The sequence below is a fragment of the Stenella coeruleoalba genome (genome assembly GCF_951394435.1).
Source record: "Stenella coeruleoalba genome assembly, chromosome: 21".
Taxonomy (NCBI): domain Eukaryota; kingdom Metazoa; phylum Chordata; class Mammalia; order Artiodactyla; family Delphinidae; genus Stenella; species Stenella coeruleoalba.
In genome coordinates, this window is record NC_137167.1 from 23051753 (window position 1) to 23067430 (window position 15678).

The following is a 15678-nucleotide window of genomic DNA, read 5'->3' on the forward strand; positions in this document are numbered from 1 at the left end:
ACCCAAAGGGGGAGACATCTTTGGAGAAGAGATGCTAGTTGGAAACAATCCAAGCTGTCTTGTCTTGTGAGAACAGCTCTAAAATGGACACTACTAGGCCAATTTTACTTCTGAGATAAATGCTGCTTCTTTTTTTTTACATGCTGCTCCAGGGCCATCTCTGTCCCGTAAAGGTCCCAGGGCCCTGCATTCCATTCTTCCTCCCTCAGGGTCAGCACGGCGACTTCCCAGGAGGCCCCATAACTTTCCCAGTAGGCCCCGCACCTTCCCGTCATGCCCTGCACCTTCCCGGCATTCCTCGCGTCTTCCCCGCGTGTCCCGCTGCAGCAGACTCTCTCTCAGGGGCTTAAGGGCGTCTCTCCACAGCAGTCTCTGAGCAGGTCCAGCAGACTGGAGTTTTCCTGCTGCCGCTACTTCAGGAAAAGGGCTTGTGTGTGGTAACAAGACTTCTTCAAGGTAGGATTTCCACCCAGGCCCTTAATACTTGGAAAATCTCCCTGACCCCCTCCCACAGGATTTCCTGTGACGGTCCCAGTCCCGAAAAGACAAGGCCCCAAGGCTTACCCACCCGGGAACAAGCCCTATTTTCCAAATTAAATCATCTTCAGGTTAGACAGTCTAGGGAGAACACCTGCTCAGGATCAAACAGCTCCTCATTCTTCTGCACAGATCCTCAGCTGTATCTTGTCTGGGCTATTATTCATTGTCTAATTGCTTTGTTTCCCAGTAACTCAAATTAAATCATATTCTTCAGGAACCAGGTTTTACTTTGTGTGGAGGAACAGGGAATACAAAGGGAGTGTGAGGAAACTAGTCACGCACTTTCAGTTATAGTGTTGAAGTGGATGCGGACTTTACCCAATGGTACTGTTAAGATTATGAATGTCGGACATCAAGACACTGCTTTAGGAATTATAGAGTAGTTTTACATGTTTATTAACCAGTTTGACCCTAGAAATAATCCTGTAGGTGGGTAGGTTAAGTGTGATTATCTTGCGCATTTCACAAATGAAGAAGCAATCTGTCAGAGATTGAGACTTGCTAAAGTCGCACATCTAGTAAGTGGCAGAACCGAGGACTGAAACCCAGGACTTCCCACTTTACTACCCATGCTGAAATTCCTTAAAAGAAAAAAAGCCATTATTCAAAGTGCTTCACTGGTGTTCATTTTGGTTAACATCAGTAAAAGACGACCCTACAATATCAAATATCTTTTTCTTTTTGAGGGTAGTCTGATGTAAAAAAAAAATAAAAACAGCAACCCCCCCCCCCAGATACATATACATCTCTTACCTCCGTCTGTCTGCCTATCTGTCTGCCTATCTGTCTGCCTATCTATCTGTCTATGTGATATGGCTCAAAAAGCACCTGGAAGGTCCTCTGGGGATTTGGAATGGCTCTGATCACTTGTGGTTGATAATACAAGCATCACAGTAGTGATTCACACATCTTAGGCTCAGTTCTGCCTGGTCCCCCAACCCCTTCAAGCTCAATCCCATGGATCTCCTAGGGTAGTTCAGCTTGACTTTGGAATACAGGATGGAGAAAAGACAATACATATTACTCAGTACAGGTGGCGGGTATGTCATGTGCCAGGAGATTTGGCATACTTGGTCTGGGTTAATGGGTTTTCCGTCACCCTAGGTTTGATCAGTGTTTTTTGATATTGTGCTTTTAACATCTAATAATGTGGGCAAAATATATTCCTGGAACATTACCGTAGATTATTTCTCCATTTTGAAGTAAAGGCTTAAGAGAATTTATTTTATAATAGTACACAGATGTTTTCCGAGAGAACATGGTATTAAGGATTTTGACAATAATGAAGGGAACAGGGATGATGAAGAACACTTTTTTTCCTGCACTGTATATCCTTGTCTGTATTTTAAAGATAAAGTGGTCTATTTGGAAAAAAGCTTGATGTAAGAAGTTAAAGTTGTATACTGCTTTAAAGAAATACTGCTTTAAAGAAAAGAGTATCATTCTTAAGTACTTTTTGAATACTGAATGTGATTTAATCACACTAAAATAATTTAAGTATCCAGTTAAAGTTAGATTAATCAGGAAAATATATGGTTCCATCCCCAGGTATTTGGTTGAAGAATAAATGCTAAAATACAATGAAACAAACCTAAATTTATGATAGCAGACATAATATTATCTCTACTCCAAAATATATTTAGCTAATACAGATTCTACTCTTTTGTGTTTCTGAAGAAGGTCTTTTAGTAAAAATTACAGTCCTTACTGAAGAGCTTAAAAGTAATTGGTATATAAATACTTCAATTTTAAGCTTTCCTATTGTAGTAACCTGTTGGAGTAAATAAAAGATCTTCATGAAGTGTGAAGCCTCACACCACATTTCTATTTAAGTCCTTTAGTTTCCTTGGAAATGCCACCCACTTAAAGCAAAGTCTGATTGCTAAATCAACATTAAGATAGTTAGAATCCAAATGCAGTTTGTTTCTTTGCTGAATCTCTACTTTTTAATTAACGTCTTTTTTAAATTAATTAATTAATTAATTTATGGCTGTGTTGGGTCTTTGTTGCTGCGCACAGGCTTTCTCTAGTTGTGGCGAGCAGGGGCTACTCTTTGTTGCGGTGTGTGGGCTTCTCATTGCGGTGGCTTCTCTTGTTGTGGAGCACAGGCTCTAGGCGCACAGGCTTCAGTAGTTGTGGTGCCACGGGTAAGTTGCTCCGTGGCATGTGGGATCTTCCCGGACCAGGGCTCGAGCCCGTGTCCCCTGCGTTGGCAGGTGGATTCTTAACCACTGCGCCTCCAGGGAAGTTCTGAATCTCTACTTTTTATTACTTCTTGCATTCTATACACAGACAACTGTAGTCCCCCGTTATCCACAGTTTCATTTTCCATAGTTTCAGTTACCAGAAGTCAACCTCAGTCTGAACATATTAAATGGAAAATTTCAGAAATAAACAATTAATAAATTTTAAGTTGCTCAGTTCTGAATGGTGTGATGGCATCTCTTGCCATCCTTCTCTGTCCTGCGCAGACGTGAATCACCCCTTTGTCCAGTGTAATCCATTTATTAGTCACTTAGTAGCTGTCTTGGTTATCAGGTCGACTGTCAAGGTATCACAGTGCTTGTGTTATTAAGTAACCCTTATTTTACTTAATAATGACCCCAAAGCACGAAGAGTAGTGATGCTGGCAATTCTGATATGCCTAAGAGAAGCCGTAAAGAGCTTCCTTTAAATGAAAAGGTGAAAATTTTCGACTTAATAAGGAAAGAAAAGACATTGTATGCTGAGGTTGCTAAGATCTACGGTAAGAATGAAACTTGTATCCATGAAATTGTGAAGAAGAAAAAAGAAATTTGTGCTAGTTTTGCAGGCGCACCTCAGACTGCAGAAGTTACAGCCACAAAGCACAATTAGTGCTTAGTTAAGATGGAAAAGGTATTAAATTTGTACAATGAGGTATTTTCAGAGAGAGATCACATTCACATAGCTTTTATTACAGAATATTGTTATAATTGTTCTATTTATTATTAGTTATTGTTAATCTCTCATTCTGCCTAATTTATAAATTATACTTTATCATAGGTATGTATGATAGGAAAAAACAGCATATATAGGGTTCTGTGGTTTCAGGCATCCACTGGGGGTCTTGGAACATATCCCCCTTGGATAAGGGGAAACTACTGTGCTTTGATATTTTAAAACTGCTAACTAACAGAAAAGAGGGATTTCTACAATGGGTTTTCTGCTCATTTTATAAGTATGAAAGCTACTTTGATAGTGTTTTTTGTTATAAACATAAAAATGTGTGGAGCTAAAAACAACAACAACCCAAGACATCGTCTGTTACAGAATTTAAAATGTCAAGCCTGACAGTAACTTATTTTTTGTCCTCAGCAAGAAGTAGCAGAGGCTAGTTTCCACCCTGAGGACAGAATAAAGTTATTGTGTGACAGATGATTTATTATTATTTTTTTTTTACAGATGATTTTTTTAAACACACTAGATCTGTGCTAAAATACTATGTTTGGGCCATATGCCTTAAGACTATCTTCTAAGTAAGGGATATCTTTGGGTACTGAAGAATGTAAGCTCTCTTGGATAAAGTCCAAGATGACCGTCCTTTTTTCAAAATCCACTTATAGAGTATATTGTTAAAGGTTAGTTTCAGATGTACTGATATTGTCATAATCTGTCATTAAGTTTCTTTTAAATGTTACTGTATGGAAAGACCTTCTTCTGCTAGAGGGAGTGTACAATATAGGAAAGACAATTGTAGGGAGAGAAATGACAGCCCTGATCAAGTAGTAAGAATAACAACATGGTAAGCTTTAGGGCTCCAGAGTCAGTGAGCAGGGCTCTAGTTCAAGCTCTACCAGATACTAGCTATTTAAGATTTCACTGTACAGTGGAGATGATAACAGTACATACCTCATAGTGGTGTTGTATGGATTAAATAAATTAATACATGTAATGTGTTTGACATGTAGTAAACAGTCAATAAATATTGGCTATTATTACAGTCTGAGAATTTAAGTTACTTATTTAAAGTGTTGCCTGTAGAGACAGAATGAGATATGAGCTAAAAATAGGGGCTGGATGGTTCTGTTTGAAGGTTTCTTCTAAAGTCTAAATCCATGTGGCCATACACCCATTTTCCTTATCACACTACCCGTGATGTAACGCCCTCACTTGTCCTACCTATATACCCTCTCAGTGTTCTCCTATCCTATCCCATCATCTGCGCTTCTTGTTCCCGCTTCCAAACTCTGACTCCTCCCTTCCTTCTAAAATCCTCCCACTGTGCCTGTCAGAACACCCAGTGCACGAGGAATAAACTTTGCTACATCCTCAACCTCTTGTAAGTGTTATAGTCTAGTTTAACCGAAAGCTGGTCCCCAGAAGACTTCCAGTAGCAAGCTGCTCATTGCCCTCACCCCTCAGTGCCAATTCCAGACCTCTTTAGGCACCTCAGATCTCACTGACACTACCAGGACAATGTTGGGGACAATAATAGTACTTAATTGATAGTTGTAGGGATTATATGGGGACAGTGCATGCAAAATGCTTAGCACAGTGCCAAGAACATATTAAATTCTAAGTAAATATTAGTTTTTATTCTTATGTCTGTTTGCCTCTCCCAACAGAGTGTCATCATCCAAAATAACTACAACTATGGAATCATACTTGCAGCCTATTCCTGGCTAATATCTTCTATCCGTTCTAGGCCTTTGACCCCTCTGCTTTTCCCCGAGTCTGTCACTATGCACCTGTTCCCACTTCCCTCTCTAAGCTGGAACACCACTTAGATTTTATTCTCCCACATGTTATTCATTTTCTTGTCAATATTACAGACTCTCTTGCTTTGTTGTCTTTCATTGACATCTATCTGGCAGATTCCCAGACCTAGATGAGCCCAACTGTCCATCTTATCATCACCTGTGTTCAGGTTGCTGGGGAAAATCACACTACTGAGGGGTAGATTTATATCACTATAAATTCAGTGTCACCAACCTCACCTGTGCTCTCAACATTTTCTGTCCCTCCCTACTGTGTTCTCTTAGTCAGCTCTATATCCCATTCTCCACCGTGCTTATTTCAGACCTTTTTCAATTTCTTCAAAACACATACCCTCTCACTTACCTTCTTTCCCTGCCTCACTCTCAGTAAATAACCTTGCATCTTCACAGTAAAAAGGGAAGCTGATATTTAAAAGATTACAGACCTATTGTTTCTTCATTTCCTCTGTCTCCCTGTGTTCCTGATCTTTCTTTCACCAATCCATCAATAATTCCCTGTCTTTCTTCTCTGTTTTTAACTTCTGCCTTGATACTGCCCCTGTCAACATTTAACAGTTTAACAGGGCTTGTACTACTCATCTAAAGGGGAAAAAAAAAAAGACTCCCTCTGTGTTCTTGGCTTCCATTACCATTTCTCTTTGCTTCCTTTCTGTCATTCATTCTACTACTTCTTAGATTCTCTTGCCAGCACCTCGTTCTCTGTTCATTCCTTAAATAAGGGTTTCTTGTTTATTGTCTGTCTTCCTTGCTACAGAGTAAGGTGTCTTATCTCTGTATTCCAAGCATTTAATATGTGTCTAACATATAGTAGGTGGTCCCCAAATATTTGTTGAATAGCTAGAAGAATGAATAAATATGGTTTTATTATTTTATTAGAAGTCTGGTTAAATTTGTGAATATAAGATATCCATACTTAATTAGAAGTGTAAAATGTATTCCAAATCAAACCTATCTGACTTTAATTTTTTTCACTGTTATGGGTCATCCAGATACCTTTTGTTAGACTGGGTAATAGAATGGTAGCTTTAAAAAGTTCCTCTTTTTAGAAGTACATATACCCTTATAGGAGACATGAGCTATTCATTTGTTCATTTATTAAATATTTATTGAACACCTTCCAGTCATTGTTATAGGTTCTAGGGATACAGTGGTGAGCAAGACAAATAAGGTACCTCTTTTCATGTAGCTTATGTGAGAAGTGGAAACAAAAGACAGTCAGTAACCAAGTAGTCAGTAAACCAATACGATAATTTCAGGCAGTGATAAAGAAAGTAATAATAAAAACAGTGTGATATGGCAGTGACTAGGACACAGAGGTGGGATTGAAGTTTAGGGTTAGGGAAAGCCTCATTTAATCTATCAATAAAATGAAGGTAGTTTAACTGTTAAGAAAATACATTTCCCATTAAAGAGAGTATGTGCATATTATATATATGTATATTCGCTTGTTCAATTTTAAAAGTAACCTTTCTTTTTATAGATACAGAAACCGAGGTTCAGGGAATTAAGTAAACCACTGAAGCCACATATAGCTGCTAAGTAGCAGACCTGGGATTCAGCTGCTGGCCCAGTTAATCTGAAACCCATGCTGTCTCCATCACATCATACTACCACCCAAAAAGAAGGCCTCTTGAGGAAAAGGGCTCCTTGTGTCACTGTTAGGTTTAAGCAATCTATCCTAATATTTTTTTGAGGATTTAAAAAAACCCGTACTCTATATCAATAATAAAAATGCACAATACATAATGTTCATGTGATACTTGCTGTTTTTTCAAGGCACTTTTATTTTCATTATCTCATTATCCTGTGACCACTACTAATTAAGATAAAGAGAACTTGTAGACCATTTGAGAGTTGAGAAAACTGAAATACGAAAGTTAAGTGATTTTGCCATGATTACACAGCTCTGTAATGGTGGATATAGACTAGATTCAGTTCTCTTGACTTTTAGTCTGGTATTTTTTCCAGTATGTCTATGAAAAACTTATTTTCTTTTTTAAGTACTGAATTTAAGAGTTTAAGTACTGAGTTTAAGTCCAAATAAAACCTGAGAATTAATTTTAATTTCTCAGGCAAAGTGCCAAACGTTTATTCATTAGTACTGGTAACTTCACTGTTAAGAAACGAAAAAGAAGAGAATAACAGAGACTAAGATAAGAAGTGTTATATGTATCATTAAATACTTGATTCTATCCTTTTTTTCTAATTTTATGAGAGTGAAAAAAGGACACCCAATTGCAAAGTCCCTGAGATGCTGTTCAAATTCACATACTTGTGAAATACAAATATGTGATAACTTAATTCTTTGCAGCCTATGAGAAAGTCATTTTTGCTTGTTGCATTATTCTTGATGACACATATGCTTTGTTTTATAATTATTGAGGAATTAATAAGGAAAGTGGAAAAAAAACTTTTTCATGTTTCTGCCGAAAGAAAATATATTCTTCTCTTTTCCAAAAGTCAGCTGGGTCTTATCAGCTTTGCAAAATGATGAATGAATGCCTTGTTCATTATTATTGCTTAGGTCATTCTTATTTATGCTAGTAATTCAAGGATTATGTTTTGATTGTTCTTGAGAGATGAAAACACTTTCTTGCTGATGAATAAACACTGCCACTTTTAAAATATTTGTATGCAGAATGTCTTTAAAGCCATTATGAAATGCTTTGCAAAAGCATTAGGAAGCTGTTTTTCGAAAGGCACTTTTTTTTCCTACCTTTTCTTTCATGCTAAGCAGTCCAGTTGAAAGGCCTTTCAGAGTTGTTTAAGCAATACCAGTGTTTTAGTGTAATGAATAACTTTTTATAGAAGACAATCACACACAATTCAGCATGCCGGTATTTCTATTTCTGTGCACCACCAATGCAGGGATTCTGTGGTAGACTCTCATTCTTTGAGAAAGCTGAAGCGATCAAAACCCTGATTAACCTCTGATATTCACGTGGTGCTCTTGATCTTGAGGACTGCAGCAGTCACAAAGCGTTAATGGCAACCATATGCTTAGGGTATTGTGGTTATGGGTGACCCAAATGTGAACTTGGGGGTGACTGATGCTAACTGCTATTTGTTTCACGTTTGGTGTGGAGATTACTGATGAAGAGTTTGAGTTGCTACTTGACAGAATCCCCCTTGATGAAGATGGAAATGTCAGGTACCTCCAATTCATGGCCATGTTTGATTCGCGGTACTCTTCTTTCACATTTTCTCATTCCTTAGTAGTTTTCTATTCTTGATGTTTTTATTTTCATTTTTATTATTTTTCTTTTTTATACATTTATTTACTTATTTATTTATTTTTTGGCTGCTTTGGGTCTTCCTTGCTGCACGCGGGCTTTCTCTAGTTACAGCGAGCGGGGGCTACTCTTCGTTGCGGTGCGTGGGCTTCTCATTGCAATGGCTTCTCTTTGTTGCAGAGCATAGGCTCTAGGCACTCAGGCTTCAGTAGTTGTGGCACGAGGCCTCAGTAGTTGTGGCTTGCGGGCTCTAGAGCACAGGCTCAGTAGTTGTGGCGCACGGGCTTAGTTCCTCCGCGGCATGTGGGATCTTCCTGGACCATGGCTTGAACCCGTGTCACCTGCATTGGCAGGCAGATTCTTAACCACTGCACCACCAGGGAAGTCCCTATTCTTGATGTTTTTAATTCAGAGAATAGACCCCCAAAAGAATTAAGGTTATTTAAAAATTCTCTTTATGGATTTGTATCTGATTTATTAATATTTTACAAGTGACAAAGATTTTCAAAATAGCAATGTTAACAAAAAAGTAGAATCTTTTAACATCGATTCATGGCAATTCATTTAAAATTATTTAATACCTCAACATCTGAAAAACTGATGTGAGAACGGATAGTGTAACTGAGGTCACAAAGGGAGAGGAGTGTAAACTTCAGAGCTGGGAAGAGAATTGTAAGTGGCAAAAGTCAAGTCCTGGAGATGCCCCCTCACTTACCTCCCAGGTGCTGCCCATTTACAAGACTTCTTACTACTTCCTTCCAGTGGGGTCCAGGTTGGACAGTAGAGTACATGGCTATTGCCAATGATTGTGTTAAAAGCAGAGCAAGAATGCTTCCTAAAATATTCCCAATCTAAATTCTCTATCATGGAACCCAAGTTTTTACTGTTTTCTAAAATCTTTTATTTCACAGGGTAGTTCAAAGCTTAAGTATTAAAAATTCTGGTTAGTATTGACCATCATTCCTCAAATACTGTAAGGGATATTGCAGTCCCAGACATCTGCTGTTTTTTGTCTGAGACCGCTGAAAGGTGGTCTCCTTCTTCCTAAAGGCAATTCTTTTCTCCAAGGCAATTTCAGGAAATAACTGTCTTCCTCCCACACATCTCCTACACCATCTTCCAAATCACATAACTGTACTCCTTAACCATGAAACCCACCCATCATTTCCTTTTAGCTTTTTGATAGCAGAGTAGACATGATTTGATTTGAAGGGTATGACAAGACACATCTCTCCAAAATTATTTTCTATCATCCCTATCATAGGGTCTGAAGTTCTCACCTTAAGAGACCCAGTTCTTGGAGTCAGAAGGTACTGATCTGCAGAAGAAGCTGTTAAGATACTAATATCTCTGAGAGGGGTGATACTTTAATTTGTCAGTCTTTAATGTTTAGTTTAGCATTTCCCGAAGTGTATCAGAGGAACACTGGTTTCATAGGGTGGTCAAAGCTCTGACCCTTAAAAAGGTTCCCGTGGCCAAATAAGTTTGAGAAACTTATTAAATGAAGTTTCTAAAAATGAATTTGTTTCCTGAAAGAAAACGAAGGCCTCACATAACCTTTAATATTGCTAGCGTGTGTTGTGAATCTCCAAGGGAGAAGAAACAGATCCTAAGACAAGTAGTTTTTGTCAACGATGATCCCAGGAAATACTAGTAAGTTATCAGGGAAGTAAAGTGACAGGGAAGAGAAGAAAGCCAATGTAGGATTCATTAATGAGCAGGTTATTGGTGTGGGCATCTGGGGCTCTCTCTTGCCAACGACCTCTGGAAACTGTATAGAACCGCCTCAGAGCTGTGCCAGCTGAGGACAAGAAAGCTGGAGTAGATCTTCATCAACTCCCACCTGCCATTGGTTGAGGGCTACTCTCGGCAGCATAAATACCTGGCTCTGCACAGAGTCTGGCAGAACGTGCTCCCAGTCAGAGAGTGTCCCGAGGCCGAGTCCACAGTGCTTGCAGTAGAAAGCCCTCAGTGTAAAAGGGTACTGGGGGTGTTGAGGAGATATGTGTAGGCCTTATCTAAAGGTGTGGCATCTGCTACAGTGGGATTTAGTACACAGCATTTCCCAAACTTACTTGACCTTCTTTCATGGAGCATCTTAGAGGCTAGTTTTCCACAGAACATAATTTGGGAAAACTACCATAGTTAGATTAAGTTAATCCGTTAAGTAGTCTTTACCTTAGAAAGTCAAGATCAGGTGTCTGAGAAAATGAAGTGAAGGAAGGCAGAGAGTTTTTAAAAATATGGAGCCTTGGGCTTCCCTGGTGGCGCAGTGGTTGAGAGTCCGCCTGCCGATGCAGGGGATGCCGGTTTGTGCCCCGGTCCGGGAAGATCCCACATGCCGCGGAGCGGCTGGGCCCGTGGGCCATGGCCGCTGAGCCTGCGCGTCCAGAGCCTGTGCTCCGCAGCGGGAGAGGCCACAGCAGTGAGAGGCCCACGTACCGAAAAAAAAAAAATATATATATATATATATATATATGGAGGCTTAGAGAGAGACTCAAGCAGGGTGCTTTGGGGGCGTTTCCTGAACACTCAGAGGCAGCAGTGTAAGGGCACTTAGGCTGAAGTGTCAATGCCAGAGGACTGGTGTGAGGTGGCGAAAGAGTGAAGTAGAGGGGTGATAATGGTACAGCTGATGTCAGCCTGGCCTTTTCAATTTTGGGTGGATAAGTTTTAATGACAGGAGACAGCTCTCTTAATTCTTTATATTCTTGATTAAAGATACCAAATAACAGACTGTAGCTTCATTATTGATATTAACAAATACTTCTACCAATCTGATATTTGGCATTCCTTATCTCATTATTATTGCCATCTTGCATGTGAGAAAACAGATGTATAGAAAGATTAAGTGATTTTCCCAGATGACGTAAAACAGTGAGTAGACACTGCCAGTTGAGCCCAGGTCCATCTGACTTGAAAGTCCACAGGCTTTCTACTATTCCACAGTGTAACTCTGAATTACACAACAACAACGAGAGTAGTTCCATTTAACTAGTGTTTATAATTTGCCCCACGTCGTGCAAAGAGCTATACATGCATTATTTCATTTAATGGTAGAGACCGTTCTTCTAAATTCTGCTTAAATTCACTGATTGATTGCTAACTATCCACCTCATCTGCCAGACAGGATGATCATATTTATTTCTTCGTGTTGTTGGATAAGGGCCCCTGAACTGGGTTTCAGGAAACTTGGGTGATAGGAGTTATAGTCTGAACTTTCATTTAATAACTCTGTGACGTTGGTCAAGTCTTTAACGTTTCCTTGCTCTGGTTTTCTCATCTGTGAAATAAAAAGTTCAGGTCAAAATATCTCTGAAGTCCTTTCTAGGTTTAAAGTTCTGCTTGAAGCAGTTTATTTATTTATTTTTTTCCTTACCATATTTATTCAAAAATTCCTTACATTTATATATAAAATATACACACACATATATTTTAATTTTTAAAAAGATTTTATAGATAATCTTCATCTGTTCCCATGGAGTGGTCTGGGGAACCTGTCTCAAACCTCTCTTCCTCTTACAAAAAACACCTCCAAAACTACATTCAAATTTGGAAGAAAACAAGGATTGAAGCAGTTTATATTCTTAAGAATATTAATGGAGATTTGAAGGGGTCATTTAATATACTTAAATGATGCTCTAGTAGAAACATGTTTTCCTGGCAAATACAAAGAATTAACAAAACATAACATTGAAATAAAAGTATTTTAGAATCACCAGATTAAAATCAATACAGTAAACATGTACTGAGTATTCTGTGTTTTCAGTCAGTCAAGCACTCCTGAATTGGGAAAACAAATATTTCTTTTAAAGAAATTATTTCTTTGCTAATTTTGTCACAAAACCTGCATAATTTTTAAATTTTTTTAATGTATACATATGTGGAGGAAAGGAATGGAGCTGTCAGTAATTTAGGAGAACAAAGAACTGTAGAAAACTATATAGAACAGTTAACAGTGCCAAGAGTATTAAAAATATAAAAATCCATATCACTTTAGATTATTCTTTTTAACTTATTTGTATGCCCCACCTTTTAGTGCCCTAGTTTTTAAGGATATGCAGAAATACTCAAACTTCATAAAGAACCCAATTAAAATTAATATGTTTTGATCAAAATAGACTGGAAAAAAATGTGGCCAAAAAATTACCAAGTCCATTAAAAACAAAAGCTAGACTTTGTGATGTGCTCACACCAGTATAATTTCCAAGGAACCAATGGAATTATTTCTCTGGGTTTGTGACTTAGCTCATTCATTTTACATGCAGCTGTCCCACTAAGATACCATCTCCAAGGGCAGGATTCTCCTTCGAAAGTGTATATATGGAGCTAGGGACCAGCTTAAGATCCCTTTGGAACATGGGACTGTCCAGGCTTTATAAAAGCCTCCATTGATTCTGGGAGACTTTGCAATTGCCATGTTGTCAGTCATCCAAACCTTGGCGGTTTGTAAGACAAAGTGCTTCCTTTTGGGTGAAGAACCCTGTATTACTTTCCTGGGGCTGCCATAACAAAGTACCACAAACTGCGTGGCTTTAAGTAATAGATGTTTATTCTCTCATCATTCTGAAGGCTAGATTTCTGACATCAAGGTGACAGCAAGGCTCTACCCTCTCTGAGACTCTAGGTAGAATCCTACCTTGCCTCTTCCTAGCTTCTGGTGGTGACTGGCAATCCTTGACATTCCTTGTCTTGACACTGCATCACTCCAGTCTCTGCCTCTGTTGTCACATGGTGTTCTCCCTGCATGTCTCTGTCTCTAATTTTTCCTCTTATAAACCAGTCATATGGGATTAAGAGCCAACCCTATTCCAGTATGACCTTACCTTAACTAATTATATCTCCAACTACCATATTTCCAAATAAAGCCCCATTCTGAGGTACTAGGGGTAAGGACTTCAACATATCTTTTTGGCGATAATTCAACACATGACAAATCCCGTTACAGACCTAATGTGTTGGATGTCTTACAAATTTATTCGAGGGAAGGCACAAATAAGAGTTAGTTCCCATGTGTTCTGTGAGATAGCTACAACTATAGCTAACATTTAATGCCTGCTACTTGTCAGGCACTAAATATTAACTCATTTCATTCTTAAAACAGCCCTATTAAATATTTTATGTATAAGAAGCCTGGGGCATAGGAAATCAGTTACCCATTGTCACCCAGTTAGCAGTGATGGAGCCAGTGTGCAAACCCAGCCTGGCTGATTCCTAATACTACCCTGCCTCTGTGGACAGTAAGTAGGAGCAATTTGCACTAACCAGTAAGGCTACATGTGGCTATTGAGTACATGAAATAAAAGAGTCAGAGATTCCAAGGAAATAATGTTTTCTGGCCACTTATTGTTATGATTTTTTAGACCCAAATTGATATTTTTTATAAGTATAAGATACCAGGTTTTTAAGATGTATCATTAAAAAAAGAATGTTAAAATATCTCATTAATGATTTTTATGTTTGATTACATGTTGAAATGATAATTATTTGGATACATTGGGTTACATAAAATAAATTATTAAAATTAATTTAACCTTTTTAAAAGCTTTTTAAAATGTACTATTAGAAGTGTTTAAATTACTTATGTGGCTTGCAGTGTATTCCTATTGGACAGCGCTAAATTAGACAGCAAATCTTTCTAATTAGAGTAGGCAGCATAATGGGAAGGAGTTATTTCAGTCATTATCTGACTTCAAATAAACCAGTTCTTAAAGTCCCTGTGCCTTAGTTTCTCTATCTGTAAAATGTGATAGAAAAAAATTTTTCCTCACAAATTTAATTAACAAATTGAGCAAAAGTAATTATGAATTATCATTTTGCACACTGTTTACAGAAAATTAGACAATTATCTAGGAAGGTAGGAATGATATAAATAAGTAGCTAATCTAGCTTAAATAGGAATTTGAAGCATTTACTTATTATTTTCTTTTAGCAAATTGATGTGCAGCTTTGAACTCCAGATACATAAAATATTTTTGTGGTGTGGAGGGTCACTGTCATTTCTGGCTTTACAATTTTATTTTAGTAAAATCATTATTTTAATAATGATCATTTACTTTAGTATAGATCTGTGAGGTGGCAAGGGCAGGTATTGTTATCTCCATTTCACAGGTTTAATAAGATATTCAGAGAGGTTAAGGTGCAGGGCTCTCACTCTTAGCTCTGAGGCTAGTACTTTTCTATTATACTTTCCAGATAATGAAAATTATACTTAAATTTTAGGTGTGGTAGTGTTCAGCTATGATTCCCATCAGGAATGGAAGAGGGAAATAGGTAGATCAGATGAGATTAAAACTTCTATGCTGTTATTTGACATGATGTATTAATTTGTGTAGCCGATTTTGACATAAACCAGAATCCCAGCACTTTCACTCTGAATTTACTGTGACTGCAAAGTTGCCACAGTGGCACCTTCATATGAATAAGTTTCAAAAATATGACCACTTAAAGAGGATAAGAGATTCAGATTTCCAAGCAATCCATGGTTTTTGGCCACTTATTGTTATTATTTTTTAAGTTAGAAAAGCAACACATTCTTATTGTAAATATCCAAATATTATAGAAGTATATCATATAAAGTCAAAAGAAGATTTGGAGGTGGCCTTACCGTCTTCCACCAAATCCAGTTTCAACAATAACCGGCTAGGAATTCCCTAGTGGCACAGTGGTTAAGAATCCACCTGCCAGTGCTGGGGACACAGGTTCAAGCTCTGGTCAGGGAAGATCCCACGTGCCGCAGAGCAACCAAGCCCATGCACCACAACCACTGAGCCCACGTGCCACAACTACTGAAGCCCACGTGCCTAGAGCCTATGCTCCGCAACAAGAGAAGACACTGCAATAAGAAGCCCATGCACCACAACAAAGAGCAGCCCCCGCTCGCTGCAACTGGAGAAAGCCCGCAGACAGCAATGAAGACCCAACGTGGCAAAAAAACCCCACCAAAACAGCTGATTATTAATTTTAGTATGAAAGAAGTCAATACATTAAATAGTCTTATGGTTCTAAAATTTTTCATAAATTGTCATAGTGTTCAATATAAACCTTTATATTGACTAGAAAATATTCTTTAAAGATATTCTAGGGCTTCCTTGGTGGCACGTCAATTTGCTAAAAGAAAATAATAGGTAAATGCTTCAAATTCGTATTTAATTCGCAGTGGTTGA

At 38.2% G+C, this 15678-nt stretch overlaps 1 protein-coding gene across 2 annotated transcripts in view; it reads left to right on the plus strand.

Annotated features, from left to right (window-relative positions):
* Positions 1-330: 330 nt before the first annotated feature.
* The window catches only part of ACSL1 (acyl-CoA synthetase long chain family member 1), a 277457-nt gene continuing 262109 nt past the window's right edge, over positions 331-15678 (plus strand). Inside the window, exon 1 of one of the 2 annotated variants that reach the window (XM_079909245.1) lies at positions 331-456. The gene's annotated coding sequence lies outside the window, so the exon portion shown is untranslated. The remainder of the gene's footprint in view (positions 457-15678) is intronic. The other variant, XM_079909247.1, reaches the window with a different exon arrangement.